The 16,290-nt window shown below is 58.0% G+C and overlaps 1 long non-coding RNA gene across 4 annotated transcripts in view; it reads left to right on the forward strand.

Annotated features, from left to right (window-relative positions):
• LOC118551517 (uncharacterized) overlaps window positions 1–16,290 on the forward strand; it is a 40,231-nt gene that overhangs the window by 1,680 nt on the left and 22,261 nt on the right. The window contains exons 1-2 of one of the 4 annotated variants that reach the window (XR_013449377.1): window positions 6,010–6,355; window positions 14,799–14,943. This is a non-coding gene — a long non-coding RNA (uncharacterized LOC118551517). Of the gene's footprint in view, window positions 1–6,009; window positions 6,356–10,849; window positions 11,928–14,798; window positions 14,944–16,290 lie in introns of those variants that run through there. The other 3 variants (XR_013449376.1, XR_013449378.1, XR_013449375.1) reach the window with 3 other exon arrangements.

A 16,290-nucleotide genomic window follows, 5' to 3' on the forward strand; every position in this document is an offset into this window, starting at 1 on the left:
CTGAGCATCCAAGGAAGCACCCCCAGGGCCACTTAGTGGGGGCTGGCTATTTGCCAAAGCTCCAGAGGCCCATCTCCCCGGCCCCAGTGTGCCCCTGGCACACGGAGGGTGATGGGGTTGAGAGTCTCTAGTAAACAGTGCTCCCCCCACCCCACCCTCCCAGACGGAGGCACGGCCTCGGCACCAACGCCGTCCGGTCTTGCCTTTGTCCTTGCTCCGTGGAGCCAGCCCAGTTCCAGTGGAGACTTGGGCCCCCCCCGGGGGGGGGGGCTTCTTACCATGTTGGGATATCCCATCCAGGCAAAATTTAGTTTTGAGGATATCCACACCAAAGTCGAGGTTCTGAAAATGAACTAGCGCCTGCCTGCTTTTTGTCACTTCTGGATTGAATAGAATGTGCTAAGCAGGGGGACAGGGTCTCATGGACTGAGGTGGGCTAGTGGGAGGATGGCCCTGGTATTTCTGCTTTTGTTTTAAACCAGGGCTGGCCCCCAGGTCTTTCCCTGCCTGCGCTTGGGGCTGAGTCATGCCCAGCCTTTGGCCGCTTGAAGCCCCAGATCCTGGGTGAGGGGTGTCCAGGGTGCTGGTGGGGTCCGGCTGCTTGGCACAGGCAGTTTATGGTGATGAGGCCGCCACTGGAGCCCGGGTGCACATACCACCTGAGCAGGTGCAGATGGCATTGTGCTTGGCTCCACGGGCACAGCGGGGAGTTTTGTGGCAGGGTTACTTTTTGGGTCTGTGTGGTTTGCACCTGATGGGACAGTCTGCGAACCGGTCTCGCCTGCTCCCGTCCTCAGGAGGGTGCTGGGGCCTGTTTTGCCCCGGTGTGGCTGAGGCCTGACGGGAAGGCAGCCCCTGGGGCTGAGGGAGGGGCCCGAGGGCTTTGGCCACCCTGACAGGCCCTCGGCCTGAGCAAGTGCTCCCTGGTGTCCAGGGAAACCAGCGTGTGCTCCTAGTGAGGGACAGTGTCCGGGAAGGGAGGGAGGCCCTTGCAGGCCAGCCAGGAAAACATCTCACAACCATCGTGCTTGGTTTTCCTTGGGCTTAGAGGGTGTGCTTGCATGTTTGGATGTTTGGGGAGAAGGGAGAATACCCTTGCAGGAACCCCACCAACGGGGGGCGGGGGGTGTCCTGGCTCCCGTCGGGCAGCTCCCATCTGGCCCCTGCCCCTGGCTCACTGTGTGACCCTGGACAAGGCACCTTAGCGCCCCGGGCCTGTACCCTGAGCCCTAGCACAGGAATAATGACAGCAACGTCAGAGGGGCGTTTGGAGGGTCCAGACAGCGCTCTCCCCACAAAGCACGGTTCCTGGCACGTGGCAGGGACGCCATAAAGCGTGCTGGTGTTGTAAATGGTAATCGCCATGTTTACCGCTGGTGATGATTATATTTTTGAGTTTCTAAGAAACAGAGAGTTCAGTTTTGGTTTCACCCGAAAGGACACCTACGAGTTTACCCCCTCCCATCCTCCCCCCCGCAGGTGGTGGTGCAAGGTGAACTTTGATGTTTTCTCTCAGGTGGAATGCCAGGAAGCTTGCAGAGCCGGGCTTCCCTTGTCACGGGGACTTGGCTCGGAGGCACTGGGGACACTAGATGGGAGCAGGGCCCCGTGAGGTCCTGGGACGTGTTCACCGAGGAAGGAGTGGAGCCTCCCCCCAGAATGGCACTTGCGGAGCTCACTTGGGTGCTGACCCCGGGGTCTGACCTGTGCCTCTCACCTCTTCAGGGTCCAGGGGAAGCATGAGGGCAGGCCATCACCACTCGGGGGTCCAGAGTGGCCACACCAGCTGCCAGTATTGGAGCTGACAACGTGGGGGGCGATTTGGTGGGAGGGTTTCACCACTGATGAGCTAATTGCTCTTTGGCCGCATACAAGCATACGTTTCCCAGAACGCTTCGTTGAGGCTTTTCTCTCTTAGCTGATGGTTCAGGAAGACCCAGCAAGATGGCCCTTTCTCAAAACAAGTTGTTGGAACGAGAAAGGAGCCTGGGCATCGGCTGCGCTTGCTGATGTTACGGAGCAGAGGAGGGGAAAAACGCAACAACTGTCTCCAAGCAAAGACAATGGATCTTTTATATGAAATACTTATTTTCAGGGCTGACCAGTGTCCCGTTGGCTGGGATGGCGGAGCTCGAGTTTCTGGGTGTCACGGGCCCTGAGAACCCAGTCAGGGACGGAGATTTATAAAAAGGGAAAAAAGAAAGTCCCCTGACCCATGGTTCTTGGAAATTCAGTGAGAACGTCTGGCTTTCTTTGTTGAGTGGAGGCTAAACTTTCTCAAGTTTAATTTTTTCCTTCTGTGATCTCTTTCGCAAGGCTGCGGGGGCGCCTTCGCAAGCACCAGAAAGGTAGCCAGGTTTCCAGGTTTCGGATGGTGAGCTGGATGGGCCCTGCCATGGGCCAGACCCGATGGGCCTTTGTCTGCTGGGGGGTTGGGGGGGCAGGTAATCCTGGAATGGAAGTGAAGAAAACCGGGACTCTTAAGAGGAAGGGTCCATCCTCCGAGGAGGAGGCCATCAAGAGCGATTTCGGACAAATTTGTGATTCTCTGGGGCCCTTTGCTCCTCCCAAAGCCCATTGTCCGATGCAGTTGGGAGCAGTGTGCAGGTTATCAGAGAGCCTGGCCTGCCGTGGTGAAGCCACACGCCGGCCCTCAAATACCCTTCCTGGCTGGAGGGGGTGTTTGTAACTCCTGACAAACTGGCCCAGAGTTAGCACTGGATGGATGTCTTCTGAATTACTAAAATGAACAGAATTTCACTCTGAGGCTTGTGCACCAGCCGTCTCCCTCTTCCCTGCTCTGCCGCGGTGGATAGCGTTCAGCCCCGTTCTCGCTAAACCCACAGCCTCCCGCAGCCAGGAAGGCGCCCTAAGAAGCAGGGCCCGGCTCCCAGGCTCACGTTAGGGACTCGGAGGAACTGATCCGGCTGGGGCCAGAACTGAGAACGTCTCCCTGGTGTTGGGGGGACGTGGGGAAGGCTGTGGCAGAGAATCGGCCTGGGATCCCTGCCAACTAAGGGGGTCCTCAGTCTGGACGCCCCTGCGAACCGGGTGAGGACCAGGGAGGGAGTGGCCCCAATGGGGGTGAGGGATGAGAGTCCCCTCCCCCCCAAGCTTCCCCTTCACCCGTAAGTCTTTGTTGGCAAATGATAACATTTGGCTTTAAAAATGAGGTTTCGTTTTTTAAAACTGCTTTTACTTGGGGTTTTTCGGTTTGGGGTGGGTTTTTTTTTTTTTTTTTTTGGATCCTGGAACTGCTTCGCTGTGGTCTCTCTGACCTGCCCCCCAGAAATGCCATCAAGAGAGCTCTCTTTTGGGGGTGACCGAAACAACGTCTGAGGCCACGGGTATAGATTTGGTAAAATCGAAGTGGAAAAGGCTGGATCGGTGTGTCATGAGGCAGAAAACCCTCTGACACGGGCTTTTATTCAGGCAGCTGGGGCAGCTCCACAAGTAAATGCCCTAGGGTCTCGCTGTGAGATTCTGGATGGCGGACTTGTTGGCGCCGGATTCCGGACGGGTCAGAAACCCGCGTGGCTGCAGTAATCCAGCCCTTGAGCCGCCGGCCGGGCCTGCTGCTCCATGGGTGGCTGAGAGGTTGGTTCTCTGAGCAGACATGTGAGCAGCCGAGGTAATGATTATTATTGTGGTTGGAAATGTGTGCATGGCATGTACAAAGTGAAACAGCCTTCTTCTTCTTCTTCTTTTTTTTTTTTTTTTTTAGGGAGTGATAGAATTTTCCCTTAAGATTAAAAAAGGAATGTTGTCCCTGATCCCTTTGGCTTCTAAAGCTGGGGCTGGGTTTTTTTCGGCGGTGAACCGCCCTTCCTTAATTCTGGCATCTCAGATGGCAGGAAGAGCGTTTAGCTGAAATATTTACCTGCTGATTTGAGGCTCTTAAATCTCGATTCGCCTTTCATGTGTTTAATGGCGATATTTACATCCAAATCAGCCTTTTATAATTACATTTTAAATTATAATAAAACGATGGTGCCGGGCTTCAGTCTTCCTGCCGCTGCGAGTTGCATTTGGGTGTACATCACGTCACCCAGACCTGCCTGGGCTCCGAGGAGGCGCCAGACATGCGGGTTCCGGCCTGCAGGGACACACATGTGTCCCGAGCATGTCGGGCTCTGTGCGTGTTAACCTGTGGAGCCCTCCCCGCCCGGCCAGGAGGAGAAGGGCTTGTCTCCGGGGATTCTGGCCCAGAGACACAGTGGCGATGCTGCCAAACCTCATGGCCCAGGGTTGCAACCGAGAAGGAACTGTTTCGGGCCAGGCTGTTCTGCCACTGGACTGATGTGTTGTGTCCTGAGCCCCACGCTGGGGTGGAGGCCATATCTCCCGGGCAGCTAGCTGGCCCAGCCGAGGCCACTTCTGGCTGTGGCGATATTGTGTGCGTGTGTGTGGGGGTAAGGGGCACCCACCACCTCTGCAGCCATAACCCAGGTTCTACCTCCTCTCCTCGGTCAGGGGCTGGCCCCCAGATGGCCACCTGGCTTTCAGTGGCTTTCCCCGTGGAGCGTGGGGGGGGACCCTCTCCTCCCTGGGGGCCAGGCTGTTGGCAGGTGTACCAAGCCATTCCTGGAATGGAATTCCCGGCGTTCCTGGTCAGGCGCATGGCATCGGAATCCTACCTGCTTTGTCTCTGGCATCAGCTGGTGAGCTGGTCACGTGGCGGTGTGCGTGAGACCAGAGCCCGAGGACCAGAGGGCTCCTTCTGGGCTGCTTCCTTCTTGCTCGGTCGCCTTGCCATCTCCCACCCCCTCCTTTATGGGCATGACCGTATCTGAGCCTGAGCTCCCGTCCCCAGATGCTCAGGTGTCTAGACGGTCCCTTACCCCCAGTCCTTACCGACAGAAGGGCCCATTAGCCGGACGGCAGGCCCAGCCACGCTCAGTCCATGCTGTGCCCTCCACTCCAGCACAGAGCTGGCCCTGCCTGCCTGGGGAGCCCCTGTCTCACACTGACAGCCCTGTGGCTCACCGGGCACAGGGACAGCAAGTGCCTGGCCACATAAAGGGCCGAGGGAGGGACTTGGGCAGACAGTATGGCCGCACAGATGTGGCCCAGATGCCTTCAGCAAAAGACAGCCAAATCTGATAAATCTCCAAAGAAAAGCGCCACGATAAACCCTCAGGCCCGCTGACCGGGTCCGAGGGCTGGAGCCCGGGCACGTTCCACCTTGGCCAGGATTGGCCACAGAAGAGTCTGTGATGGTCTGAGAGGGTGTGGTGACATGCCTGGACTCTGGACTCCGATGCCCTCATGGCGGCCCGGCAGCTTTGCAGCTCCTCTGGGCAAGGCGACCTGCTCCTGAGGGCCAGCAGGGTGCCCGGCCTGGTGCTTAGCCCTCTGTGTGCATTTTTCATTCCGTCCTCCAGCGGCCCTGAGTGGTAGGAGTCGTTAGCCCTGTTCCTTCTGTGGATGGGGAAACTGAGGCTCAGAGAGCTGCTGTGGCCCAGGGTCAGGTGGCCACTCGGACACAAGGCCGATGCCGAGCCCTGGCGGCACGGCCTCTCGGGGCATCTGTTGGAACGGGCTCGCTCCGAGGCCGGGGCCCAGGGAGCGGCCAGGGTGGGGGGCCCTGGGCCTCGCCCCCCCGGGGAGCACGCCGGGTGCTGGCCGCCGCCGCCTGATCCTCCTCGGGCCCGGCACGGGAACAATGCGGCCTCTATGCCGGGAGCGGGCCCGGGCCGCCTGGACTCCGGAGCAACATGGCGCCCAGGGCCGCGCCGCCTGGCCACGGGGAGGGCTGGCGCCTGGGCCGGGCCGGCTCCCCCGTCCTCCTCGGGCCGGCCGCTGAGTGGCCAGTCGCGCCTGCTGCCTCCTCCCTCTCCCACTCGGCCGCCCCCCCCCCCGCCGCCCCCGCCTGGTGGTGGGTTCGGGGGTCCGGCCCACCCGCCTCTGCCACGTCTGCCATCCTCCCGGCACCCAGGAGCATCTTTCAAAAATTCCCGGTGGGCGGGGCCGAGCCGCAGCGGCCGCCTCTGGCCCCCCCTCCCCGGGCAGCCAGTGCCAGATGAGAGCAGGAGACAAAAGTAGCATTTTCCTCGTCCTCCTGGGCTGGCAGCGGAGCCTCCCCCAGCACCACTTGGCTCCTGGCAGCCCTGCCTCCGGGTGCCGGGGTGGCCGAGGCCCAGGCCACGCCGGCCAGGACCCAGGGGACCGGTGGACGAGGGTGGCCAGAGAGCAGGACGCCTGAGGGCCCGTCGGACCGGGGCTGGCACCTGGGGACGGCCTGCTGGCCAGTGGGACCTGCCCTCCTCCTCCTGCCACTGTGCCCGGCCGGGCCAGGGGGCACCATTTTCACTTCCTTGCTTTGGAGAAAGCTCCTCATCCTCCTGCACCTTGGGTAAGTCACCTTCTTCCCTTCTCTTTTGCTGGAGACAAGCCGAGGGCTCTGCCATCTTGTGCTCGATGCCTGTTACGTTTCCTTCCCTCTAATTGGTTATCCGAAATTCAAAATTCTATTTCCGACCACCCCCCCCATCTTCAGTGAAGTAAGCCTTTCCAAAAACTGCAGGGAAAATGCAGAAGCCAAGCCCATTTATTTTTAAGATCCAAAGCTATAGGCTTTGGGAATCACAATAAAAATGAATGTTTGTTATTTCACAGTAGCTGTGTGTTCAATTATAATTTGAACGAATGTTTCGGGAGGTATTAATAGGCATGGCCTACTCGTTTCTGCTCAGTTGTGTTGGTTTGTCGTGGGGATCTCATCATCATCATCATTATTATTATTATTTTAATTTTTGGTGGTGCCAGGAGCGGCAGAGGGAAAAACACCAAAGCGCCCATGCTCCTCCCAGCAAACTCCTCAGCAGGCAGGGCTGGGCTGGCACACGGGAGGGTGGGTTCTGCGTTGAGAAACAGAGGCCCTTTTATTTTATCCGGCATCTTTAATGCTGCCATGTCCACAGTTTAGGGATCCAGTTCTTTTCTCCCTTTCGTTTTATTTTATTTCGGGTGTGTGTGTGTGTGGGGGGGTGGTGTCGGGAGAAAAAAAGAAGGCTCTTTTCGGCTTTCAGCTCAATATGGGGAAAATCTTTTTGGTGGTTTTGTGCTTTGTTTTTTAAACACTTATTTAAGCCCGGGGATTCCGCCTAACGGTGCCGTGTCCAGCTCGTAACTGCCCTGCCCACAGACGGTGCGTGGGGTCCACGTGGGCACGTCCACCAGACGGACCCTCTGGGGGCCTGAGTTGTCCAGGACCGGCCTGTGCCGGATCCCGTCCTGGTTTCCCATCTGCAGAACTGTGGGCCGAGACGCTTGACCGTCCTGGGCCTGAACCGTGGCCAACGGGGGTGGGAGTCCCTCGAAGACCTTTGCATCCCCAGGCCGCGCTGCTGCTGCAGCCCAAAAGCTACCCTCCACGGTTGCCCGAGTTTCTGTGATGGTCCCTGACCCTTCAGAAGGGCTGAACCTTTTCATATAAAAGGTGGGCTTTGCAGAGTTCAGCTCCAACTTACCTCCGTCCCCTGGCAGGCTGACAAAAACGCCCACAGATGCGGCCTGGTTTTTCCCCATGTTGGAGGGTAGCTGGGGTCTTGATTTATGGAAAATGGAAAATCAGGCCCAGAAAGTTCTAAATTGCAACGGAGAGGAAAATTCCCACGTAAATACATCTTTGTTTTCCTGATTCGGAGGCGTTGGGCCCTGTTTGTGTGGGTCTGAGCAGCCGGCCTGGGCAGATACCACCAAACATAAAAGTGAGCTCAGCTCACACAAGGACTATCACGGCTGCTTTTGTTCTTAGATTAGACAGCAGTCGATACTGGGGGTTTGGGGCTGCGGAGACAGGCGTATATAGCAGAGGTAATTAAAACATTTTCATGATGGTGACAGCCACATTCTGCTGCCGCAAGCTGGAGGATCATTCTACCCAAATATTTAGCAAGCACCAAATAAAACACTGGTGACAAAAAAGAAGTAATAGGAAAAAAACAGTGCCATAAATTCTAAAGCAAAAGAGTCCAGAGTGTAGAGAGGTGGGTAGGGGGAAAGGAGTTTTTATTTAAAGAATTTATGCTTTTAATAGCTGCCCATGCCTCATCTCCAAAAATTTTATTTTTTGGTATAATTAGTGTAGGTAAATAGGCCTTTAATCCTAAATCCTGGAGTGATAGTCACATTCCCGGAGCACGACTTCCTCTTCTTTTTGGAGGTAAGGGCAAGTAGCATAAAATCAATTAATTTCCATAAATGAGCATTTTCATTCTAAATTAGTATTTTCCACCGAGATTATGTTCACCTAATGGGTGTAATGTCTATGGATAACACATTTCCAGCATACGCCTTATAGAGCTGGGATGGTTATATGTGACCAATTACCATGTTTGTTTTTTAACTTGGGCAATGACATTCTGCCTCCCCCCAAATCAGGAAAATGCCATGGAATCTTTTGTGTTCTGAATCAGGGAAAATATCCGCGTTCTCCATGGCACCCAATACTTCTCGGCAGGTTTTTTTTTTTTTTTTTTTTAAAGAAAGTACCACGCATAGCAGTTTTCACATCATTGCTTCTATATAAATTCCACTATAGACTGAAATTATACATTCTCACAGCACAGATGGGCTGGTCTGTCATTACGACTGCTGGGTCCTTGTTGGAACACACAGCATATTTCAATTGTGGAGTCGACAATTTCGAAGAACTGAGGTCAAAATAAACAAGTTGCATTTGTGTATAAAAACAGTCCTATGATCCTCTCGTCCCCTGAACAATTTGGCAGAAGAACCACCATCACCTTCATTAGATTAGAATTTAAATGTTGGTCTTTGTCTTTGTCTTTTAAGGCTCCAAATGCCCTACGTTAAAGGACCTTAAATGTTTTAATTAATGACCAATTTTTATGTTGTTTGGCAGCATGAACAGCGTTAACGCTAGATTTAAATTCAAAATTATGGGGTTTGGGACTTAAGATTTTGAGATCTTCATTAAATCTCTAGCTGTTCTGTATAGGCTTACATGAAATTATTTTGAGATGTTTATGAAAAATAGGATGACAAATATTTTGCGTGGTTTAAAGGTACATTTAAATCCCTCCCTCTCCCCCGCCGCAAAAAAAAAAAAAAAATATATATATATATATATATACACACATATATATATATCAACAGGTAAACCACAAAGAGTAGCTATAAACTTAAAAAAAAAAATTATCTCACCGAGATAACAAGGTGCAGAATTTATTGGCCGTCATCACACATGAGGACAGAGAAGTTTTACAAGCACAAATAATTTGCACATGATAACTGTTTATTTTGTGAATTTGTTCACGTTATGACGTAATCTGTTCCGAGGGTTCTTCCCCACCCCACCCCATGCGCGCCCCCCCCCATTTTTAAGTGATTGCTTCTGCTTTTCCCCGAATTCTGGATCCCGGCTCTGCCCTTCCCAGCCTCTGAGGCCGCCTTCCCTCGCTGTGGCCCGGAGCTCACACCCGGGGCTTGTGGCCGAACCTGAACGAGGCAGGGATGCTTCCCTCTGCTGTCTCCTGCAGGCTCCCAAGTCTCCTTCCATTTGTTAATAGAAGTGCTTTGTTGTGGCTTGTTTATTTGAAGGCACGTACCTGTTGGTGGAGATGTTTGGGAATAACAGGAAGGGCGAAAAGTTGATGAAATTTGCCGGAGCTCCTGGGGAGCTGCTTTCTCTAGCGGTCCTGCTCTTGCATTTTTTTTTTTTTTTTAACCACTTCCTCCTTTCCCATTTGGTCTTTCAGCCTATTGACCCTGGTCTTGGCATCAGACCTGTATTTACTAGCAGCCCCGAGAACATGGCGCTGGGCTGGGTGCTCTGAAAGAGTGGGCAAGGCGGAGCGGCCGCCGCCCTCAGAACCAGAGCCCGGCACCTTGCTCGGTCAGCAGAGAGGAGTGCAGAAGAGCGGGAGCTCCGGGACTGAGGCCGGGGTTCAGACTGAGTCGGTGTTAGTTCCTGGCCCTGTTGATCAAAGGCAACTCATTTCACCTCTCCGTGTCCCCGTTTGCTCATCTGTGAAATGGGCCCAGTAAGTGTCCCCGCCTCATAGTCACACATGGAACGCCCTTAGCACAGCGCTCAGTTCCCAGGGAGCACCCCATACCCGCTGTTAATCCTCGGTTGATTTCTGAGTCTCGGACGTGCCTGCCAGGCGGGGGTTAACACCGGCTCCATTCGGCCAGGGGAGGCACTGAGCCTGAAGCTGAGTCCCCAGATTCAACCAGCTGATGAAGATCAGGGATGGGCCCGCCGTCCTCCAAAGCCCGCGTTCATCCTGCACGTCCACGCGGTGCTCAGGTGTGGACGGCGCACCCTTGCCCGTGCGTGAGCCCCGGGCCATGTGCAGACGCACACAGTGTGCTGTGCTCTGCCTGGTACGTCGGTGGTTTCCAGAGGTGGATGGGCGTTTGGAGGCACTGTGCCAGCTTGGGGCAGGTGCTCTTCATGGCTTCTCAGCGAGCCATGGAGCCCGTGGGCCACTCCGGGGCACACTTGCTGAGCACTCGGCTGCCCCGGTGTGATGGGTCGTCTTCCCCAGCCCAGGGCCAGCCAAAGCAGGCTGGACAGGGCACCCAGCCGCCAGGCCCCTGGGAGGTGAAGGAAGACCCTTTGGCCGGGCTGGCTACCCGCTGGGACCTGGCGAGGCATGGTGCGGTCTCCCCGGAGGGGCAGGCTGTTCCAGGCACCGGCCATTTGCAAACGCTGAGGAGTGGAAGTGAGCCTCTAGGCCTGGGAGAGGAAATGGCGGCACGGGCAGGCCCAGAACAGGATCCGGGAAGGCGGCCGAGGGAGGGGAGCGGCCGGAAAGCCCAGGGGTGGGCCGGTTGGTGCGCTGGCGGCCGTCCTTCGAGAAGCAGCCAGCGGGGCTAGTCTTCCTGGGCAGGTCCGTGTGCGTGCGTGCACCTGTGTGCGGGGCCCGGGCCCCTGGGCGGCCACTGAGCAGCTTTAGCGGCCCAGCTAGCTCATCAGTAACGTGCTGGGGACGGGGGATTTGATGAGGTCCTGTGAACGCCCAGCGCACCTTTGGACAAAAAAAGAGCTTTGATGAGAATCTTTACTATGGGCCTGGGTTCTGTATCTTTAAAGCATTTATAACAGCACGAGACTCGGGAAATGGTCTGACGTGGCAGATGGCAGCCTGTCTGGGAGGCCCCGGGTGGTTTGTGTGTCCCCTCATTGGGGCCTCTTAGGTAGAGACCGGAGGCCTGGACTCTCAGGAGCGCTGCCTGCCCATCCCAGCCTCAGTTTCCCTATCCATAAAGCAAGGGGATCAATACTACCCACAGGTTTCTCGTGGCCTCCCTGGTGATGAGGTCACTCCCCACTCATCCCCCTTAATGGGGAGCAGTTGTTGGTGGGCCCTGGGAAAGTGTCCCCAGCCTCGGGTCCCCAGGACTCTGGCTTCCGAGTTTCTTGAGGGACTAGGAGGGAGGTCTGAGAGGCCAGGCCCGCAGACCCACAGAAGGGTGGGGGCGGGGGGGCCGGGCTGCTCCAGCATGTGCTGGGGAACCTCTGGCCCAGTTTCCTGGGCGCCCGGCCCTGCCCCAGGATTCCTGCAGTGGGTGTGTCTGCACTTCCGGCCCAGGCGTGGGCGGCGGGGTCCTCGAGGCAAGCGGAGTTCCCCACCCGCCAGAGCCTTCTGGTTGCGCAGCTTCTTTTGGCTCGATGGGATGAGGTCTCCCACCTGAGCGTGGCATGCGGGGTCCAGGCGGGTGGCCCCCCCGCCTGCCGGCCGTGCCCGGGCCCAGGTGACACAGCGGTGGCGGCCTGCAGGAGCATCGCGGGGGCTGACCGCGGTAGAGAAGGTGCCCTCCGGCTCAAGCTTCGTGGTTACGATCACCCGAAGAGCACGTCGCCTGGTGCCAGGACCTGTGGAGGCTCTCAGCCCCGGATGGGTGGGCCCCGAGGGTCTCGGGCCTCGGTCCTGGGTGCTCTAGCTCCAGAGGTGAGCCTCGCCCCCCCAAGATGCGGTCATGCTCAGATGGCCTGTGTGACCGTGCGGGTGCTGGTGGCAGCTCTGGGAAGCAGCTTCCAGGTGGGCACTCCCGGGCGAGCCTCAGCGGATGCCACCGCGGAGAGGTATGGCTGCCACCGCAAGCGTCCCACTGCCAGGGGACGAGTGAGCAAGACAGGCTCAGGCAGGACCAGTGAAGGAACCCAGAGAAGCAGAAACCCCTGCCTTGGCCCAGTGGAGAATTGGGGGCCACACTTGGCTCCCCCAAGGGAGGGTCAGCGCATGTCAGATGCTGCGCGCAGGACTCAGTTCCTTGCAGCTGGGGGGAGCAACCCTTTGTTGACCTACTAAGTGCCAGCCTCAGGGCCGGCTACTTTGATCCTGTTTATTTATTTATTTTAAAGATTTTGTTTATTTATTTGAAAGACAGCACAAGCAGGGGGAGAGGCAGAGGGAGAGGGAGATGCAGACTCCCCGCCAAGCGGGGAGCCCGACGCGGGGCTCCGTCCCAGGACCCCGGGATCATGACCTGAGCGAAGGCAGACGCTTCACCGACTGAGCCACCCAGGCACCCCCCTCCCTTTTTTTAACTGTCCATTTGAAAATGCAGTCGGCCCGTTCTGCTTCCTTCTGACATCCCATCGGAGCCAGCGTGGGCCGGCGCTGCCCGGGTGCTGGAACATGGTGCGGACAGGACGGCTGCAGGCCCTGCCTGTGTGGAAGGTGTTAGCAGTTTTCTGTGTGAGAAAACCAAGGCTCAAAGAGGCCAAGGAGCGTTCCCAGGGTCACACAGCGAGGGAGTAACAGAGGCTGCACCCAAACCAGTCTCTGACCACAGGACCTGCGCTCTCCCCACGCTGTCCCCACGCTCTGTGGAAACGGCCGATACAAGACCCCTTTTTATTGTTTCCCTGTCATGGATGCTGACCTTGGTGGGCTCTTCCCAGACACGCAGTGCCAGGAAGGCCCTATCCTTTGCGCTGGAGTTCTTCCGCCCCCAGGGAGAGCCAGGATGGCCTCCATCCCTTCCCCCCAGGGGCCATGTCGTGCTGGTTCCGGGGCCCCAAGGACCCGTCTCTGGCTGGGTTGCCATGACCCCAGCATCTGGGGCCTGGCAGTTGGGCCCGCAAAGCCTCCAGTGCCCTGCTGGGGTGAGGGCTTCAGGGCTCTAGGGCTCAGGGTGCTGGCTGGAGCCAGACGGTGCACAGTGTGGCCACGGGCCAGGGTGTCATCCCTGCTCTCGCTGTTCTTCTGGCCCACGGAAACACACAAGGCCCAGGTGATCTACAGAGTTTATCACTCAGGCACTGGGAATAACGGCCTTTGAGGGACACTGTAAAAACCTGGAACAGACAAGACCATTTTGCAGCCTTTGACGTTCTCAAATGGCCCTTTCTGCTCTGTGCCCAGTTGATACCCTTCCATTGTGCTAGGAGCCTGCAGCGGATGACGAGCTGGGGTTTTTTGCAGGCTCTTCTCGTGGGGGCTGGTTGTATCTGATGGGCCTGGACCCCTTTCTCCTGGAGATGCTCGTGCCTTGTGCTAAGGTGCACAAGGTGGATCGGCCAGGCGCCCGAGGTCGTCGGCCCCTGTGAGGTCTGCTCCGAGGCAAGGGTCTCAGCTGGAGGGGGGGTCCCTCAGCTTCGGGCAGGACAGCAGTGCTGGGGTGCCATGTAGAGGCCAGGGTAACTGCATGTGACAGCAGCTCTCTGCAGGTGAGCAGGGCCGTGTCATGTTCGAGAAACCGTGCCCTGTCCATCCATGGGGTTCCCTCTCTGGCGCTCGTGTCCCAGCGTTGCTCAGAGCTCATGTGATCCTCGAGGGTGCCTCTCAGAAGGGCTGGGGAGCCTGCTACGGGCGGGCCCTGGCTTGGGGTCCAGGAGGAGACGGACAGCACCATCCAGTGACTGGACCAGGCGGACCTGGTTGAGTACTGGGTCCTCTGCTAGAGGGCTAGAGCCGTGCCAGGCGGTCGTGTCTGTCCCCCACTCACAGGCCCGGGGACCTCACTTAGCGAACACGGGCGCCCTCTAGGAGGCCCGGCCCCAGGCCTGGTGGTGCTGGCTGGGGAGCAGAAAGTGAGCCGGGGGCACCAGTGCCCGCCCGAGGGATGCAGGAAGCCTCCCAGAGGCGGCGGACCCACAGCCCCGGGCTCGTTCTTACCTCCAGCCCGGGGCCTGCCACGTCTCCGGGCCCTGCTGCCAGGCGCAGCGCCGCCCCTCCCGCCGCCCCACGCCAGCCCTGCACAGGCCACATCTGCTGCTGTAGCCCGCGCCAGAGCTCCACCTCCCGGGCTCCGTCCCCATGGAAACCGCTGGGGGGGGGTTCCTGCTGCATTTGGCCCGCTGACTGGTTTCCATTAGAGCCAGCCTGCTTTCCTTGAGCTCTGCCCCCGAAGTTCAAGGCTCCCCCCGCCCCGAGGTTCTTTTGCATGTACTGCGCACCAGCCTTCCAGGCCACGGGACCGGGAGCACCTGGGTGGAGCGAGGGCCCGAGGGGCCTGCGTTGCCCCGAGCCCAGGGGCCGGCCCAGGGCCGTGACTGCTCTTACCTTAACCCCACTGTGGGCTCAGACCCTGGCCTTTCTCGCCCAGAACCAGCAGCGGCTGAGGGGCCCCCCCAGCTCCATTCCGGCTGGGCCATAGAATCACTGGGGGGGCTTTCGGTAAGCCCCTCCCTCTGTCTGGGCCTCAGTTTACCCATCTGCAGAATGAGAGGGAGGCATGGCTTCTCCAGGTGCTGCCGTGCCAAACAGGACAGGACCAAACAGAAAATGCAGCTGAGGCCAAGGCAAATCTCTCGGGCTCACAGTGCTGGGGTTTTTGTTTGTTTTCAAAGAGGGATTTTTTTTTTTTTTTTTAAGGGAAGGAGTCCTGGAATTTGACCGGAGATGGCTGTCGGAGAGCCAGTTGGAGCCCGTGGGCCCAGGGCTTGGGAAGGCCCGGGCAGCTGTGCCCGCAGGCCCCACCTGGCATCTGTGGGGTGCCCAGCGCCCTGGCTGTGATTCGGTGAGCAGAGGCATGAAACGTGCCCGTGACAGGATCCAGAGGGCTCTGGAAAACTACCCAAGAGGCTTCCGGAGGTCAGAAATGTGGGCAGAAAATGAGATCCAGATTTAAAAAAACCCGGCTGGCTCATCCCCCTGGGAGGGAGGCCTGGGAGAGCCTTGCGGCTTGTTGACTTTGAAATGCTTGCCCAGGGCTGGTCTACAGCAGCGGCCCCTGGCCCCAGCCTGATGCCCTGGCCGAGGTGCTGCCCTCCCTCCACCTCTGAGGAGGTGGGAGTTTTACTGGAGATGACGGGGGACCCTTTGAGGGCTCGTGCGCGACCTGCCTTCTGCTGGGCCCTGCCATTGCCCTACGGGGGCCCTTTCCAGCTTACATGCAAGGAGCAGAACCTCGGGAGTGGCAGGCCTTCGGGCAGATTGCTTTCCTCCCTGGGCCTCAGTGTTCTCATCTGTGAAATGGGGAGAGTAACACAGGCCTGCAGGCACGTGGGAATTAGGTGAGATTTGGGGTTGGGCTGGACAAACGGTAGATGGTGGTGTCAGAACCGCTCCCACGGCAGAATCCTCACCATGAACGAAGCAGGCTGCACCTTCCAGATTGCCCCAGACTCTGGCGGGGTGACGCTGGCCCAGCCTGGCCCCAGGGAAGGCTGTTTGTCAAGGTCACCTGGAACGGCTGCTGAAAAGCCCAGGGTAGCCGGTGCAGTGGCATTTCCTCTTCTTCATCTGGGACCCCACTCAACCTCGGGCCTGCGTCCCCGGGGAAGCCCACCGCCCCCCGGGTTCGCCGACAGATCCCGGGGGCGGGAAGCGGCAGCCGACAGACACCAGACACCGGGGACATGCTCGCCGCCACAGCTCGAAGGACGGGCGCGGTGGCATTTTCAGCTTTCTGCCCTGGGCGGGGAGGGAACTTGGGTTTGAGCGATGGGTCCTTCTTGCCTTCCAGCCCACCCTCCCCAGTGAAAGTAGGCCGAGGGAGCTGGCTCAGACGAGTAGGTGGTGACGTGGCCCAGGTTGATTTAGACATGCGGGGAGACCGGGGTAATGTAGGAAATGAAGGAAATTTCCCCAGGGAAAGGGGGAAGCGAAGAAAGAGGAGCTTAAGTGCCCAGATAATTATAAAGCCTGGCGTGGTGATTTATGGTGGGCAGGCCGGCTCCTCCGGTCTCCACCGCCCCTCCCATCTCGGTCCCCCTGTGCCCCCAGAGACCCGCTGGTGGGGGAGGTCGTGAGGCCAGCGGGCACCGCCCAGCACCCAAGCTCTGCTTTGTGTCCTGGGGACAGAGCCCCTCTGTGTGCTGAGCCCTGACGTCTGCTATCTGGGGCAGCCTCGCAGGACACTGAC

Source organism: Halichoerus grypus, chromosome 6, assembly GCF_964656455.1.
Source record: "Halichoerus grypus chromosome 6, mHalGry1.hap1.1, whole genome shotgun sequence".
Classification (NCBI taxonomy): domain Eukaryota; kingdom Metazoa; phylum Chordata; class Mammalia; order Carnivora; family Phocidae; genus Halichoerus; species Halichoerus grypus.